Source organism: Pteropus alecto, unplaced genomic scaffold, assembly GCF_000325575.1.
Source record: "Pteropus alecto unplaced genomic scaffold, ASM32557v1 scaffold17, whole genome shotgun sequence".
Classification (NCBI taxonomy): domain Eukaryota; kingdom Metazoa; phylum Chordata; class Mammalia; order Chiroptera; family Pteropodidae; genus Pteropus; species Pteropus alecto.
In genome coordinates, this window is record NW_006440645.1 from 2233107 (window position 1) to 2236443 (window position 3337).

Below are 3337 nucleotides of genomic sequence, written 5' to 3' on the forward strand. Positions count from 1 at the left end.
CTCCACCTGACAACTGGGCTCTGACACACACACACACACACACACACACACACACACACACACACAATCTACTAGCAGTTCTGCTCATCTGCTAGAACTCTAATATTCTCATTAATGTCTGTTTTCTGACACTAAAATATAAGCTCTGTATGGAACGCAGTCTGTTTTGTTTGCTGCTCTCGCCCCGGCACCTAGAACGGGGTCTGGCATATAGTAGGAACTCATTAAACATTTACTAATGAACGATTTTCTTTTAAAACATAAGACACAAAGAATAAAGATTAAAGATGGCAAGAAAGACAAGAAAACAATACACTGATTTTCTAGAAGACAAGTTTCCTGTTAACTACAAATAACTGAGATGGGTCTTGGACGCGTGGGAAGAGTCAGAAGCATGGTCTATGCTATGAAACAGCCTGAACATAAATAACATGGGAAGGAGCACGCGAGTGTAACGCACATTGTGTGTTGTCCAAGGATTAAAATCTGACCTTGATAATCAGTTGGGAAGCCACTATACTGACTATAGCATGTGACTAACATAGAGAAAATGGTATGTCAGGAAATTTAATCTTTCAGAAATATACTCAGTTGATTGGAAAGGGGGAATTAGAAAAGCAGGGAGACGGGTCAGACATATTATCTTAGATTAGCGTGACAATAAGGAAAAGGTAAATGTACAAATAATTGTAAAAAAAAGTGAGAATGTTTTTCACTTTTCAGAAATCCTTACTGCTGTTCACTGATGTTTCTGATTCTCCTCCTCCTAAGTACAAAGTCAGGTTCCGTCTCCCCACCTTTTTGAAGTTAGGTGTGGCCATGCAACTTGCTTTCTGGATTATGAAATATGAGGCAAGGTGACAGGTGTCGCTTCAGAATGGATGTCTTTAGGAACACGTGTGACTCTCTACCTTCCCTTCTCCCTGCATGTTGCCCAGAAACATTACAGATGGGGACGGCCTCATTAGCCTGAGTCTCTAAACTGGACAAGACCTTTGTTGTTTTAAGCCACAAAGAGTTTGGATAGTTCGTAACTGCAACACAACCTCAGCCATTCTGACTGTGGCCGTTTTAACTTGTGTCGACACATTCTTCTAGCTCCCTCTTTAAGGGATGGAGGTTAAGTTCCTTCCCTTTTGTGTGAGCTGGAATTAATAACTCACTTCTGACAGGACTAGGTCGTGAACAGCATGCGGACTCCCTCTCTTGGATCGCTCACGCTGGGGGAAGCCAGCTGCCACACCAGGAGGACACTGGAGCAGGCCGGCGCAGATCCGCGTGCTGACGAGCAGGCCTCCCGCCAGCAGCTAGCGTTAACTCGCCCGGCTCTGAGTGAGCCTCCCTGGAAGAGGATCCCACAGACCCTGTCATCATCCTGACTGCAACCTCATGAGACACAGAGACAGTCAGGCTGCTCTTGGATTCCCGACCCACGAAAAGTATGCGAGATAGTAAGTGCTTGATGTTTTCGTCCACTATGCTTTCGGCTAACCTGATACACTGCAAGAGATAATTAACACATTGACTAACACAGAAATACACTGAAAAACTGAAAATGGAGGACAGGGAGAAACCAAAGCTAACTCCAATGATCTGAGCTCTGAATTACGTGGAAAAATGCTGATCTCACTGACTATAAGTTACTCAATTCCACTGTAGTTTTGAGGCAAGGGCAATGTCTGCTCAATAATCCTTTGCTGGAGTCTTGTGTTTAACAATGGAACAGTGGTCAGAACGAAAAAGAATATTCCGGGACAAACAGGGGAAAACCCTCATCTCCTCTTGTAGGTGCTACACTCTGATTTCAACTTTCTTGGCAGCAGTAGCACATTGCTGGCGCGCACCAACTGCAAGCTTAGGTTCCCGAAGCATTTTAAGATGAAAAAAGCCCACAGGCCACTTCGCGACTATATTTTCTCTCACTCAACATTCATAGGAGAGATATGCAGTTATGTTCATTTTATTTCCCTGACGATCTCTATAGTTTCTACACTAGCACCGCAAAAGGAAAAGGCAAACAGAGTAGGGAGAAGCAGCAGGTGAAGAATAAGCATTCTATAACAAACGATTTCAGTTCGTGTATCAAATGCAGAAATGTTGTCCAGCCACCATTTAACCTGTTCTAACATTAGCTTGACCTTGCATCCTCCGCTTAAAACCCTTAAGCCAGCCTTTATTTACAATCAATTTTTAATTCTTCTATCTATTCTAATTCTTCTAACTCTCCTGAGTAGTCAAAGTCTCAGACATTTGGCTTGACAGTGGCTAAATTCATTAGGTTTGAGCTCAAATCTGCAAAAATTGCCATCTTAGCCACAAATTTCACACTGACAGTAGATAGAAAGCATCATTAAAGCACCGCTTGTCTTAAAACAAAAATATAATAGACTGCAAAGTTATGAGTGCTTTTGTAATTGCTTTATTTTTAAAATAGTTTCAGGCTTACAGAAAAGTTGAAAAGCAAACTCAGTACAGACTGGCGGTTGTGTGTTATGGGGGTGGGGGAGAGAAGTAGATGAAAGGGGTCAGCAGGCACAAACTTCCAGGTATAAAAGAAATGTCACGGGGATGTCATGTGTAGCATGGTGACTGCAGTTAATACAGAAAAGTTGAAAAGCAAACTCAGTACAGACTGGCGGTTGTGTGTTATGGGGCTGGGGTGGGGGTGGTGGAGAGAAGTAGATGAAAGGGGTCAGTAGGTACAAACTTCCAGGTATAAAAGAAATGTCACGGGATGTCATGTGTAGCATGGTGACTGCAGTTAATACTGTGTTGCATATTTAAAAGTTGCTAAGAGAGTAAATCTTAAAGGTCCTCTTACAAGAAAAAAAAAATTGTAACTATGTATGGGGACTGAGGTTAACCATTTATCTTGATCATCTCACAATATGTAAAATATTGAATCATTATGTTGGGCACCTGAAACTACTATGTCATATGTCAATTACCTCAGTTTTAAAGAAAACGATGGGAAATAGACAGTGAAGAGCATAAATCAAATCTGACGGGTGCTGTCTCTCATTCCTCGGTGTTTTCGCGCCTTAACACAATGAAACATTCATTTAAAAATCTTCAGTCAGTCTGTATAGTTTAGCATAAGTTGACGGTGTTGCGGGCCGGATTTGTCCCCACACTCCCTAAATTCATTCGTTGCGGTCCTAACCCCCAGCACCTCAGAACAGGGCTGTATTTGGAGACAAGGTCTTTCAAGAATTAATGTTAAATGAGGTCATGGGAGTAGACCCCAATCCGATGACTGCTGTCACACAGGGAGATTAGGATACAGACAGGTCGGAGGGAAGACGCCTGACCAGACAGGGAGAAGTCCCTGCGCGGG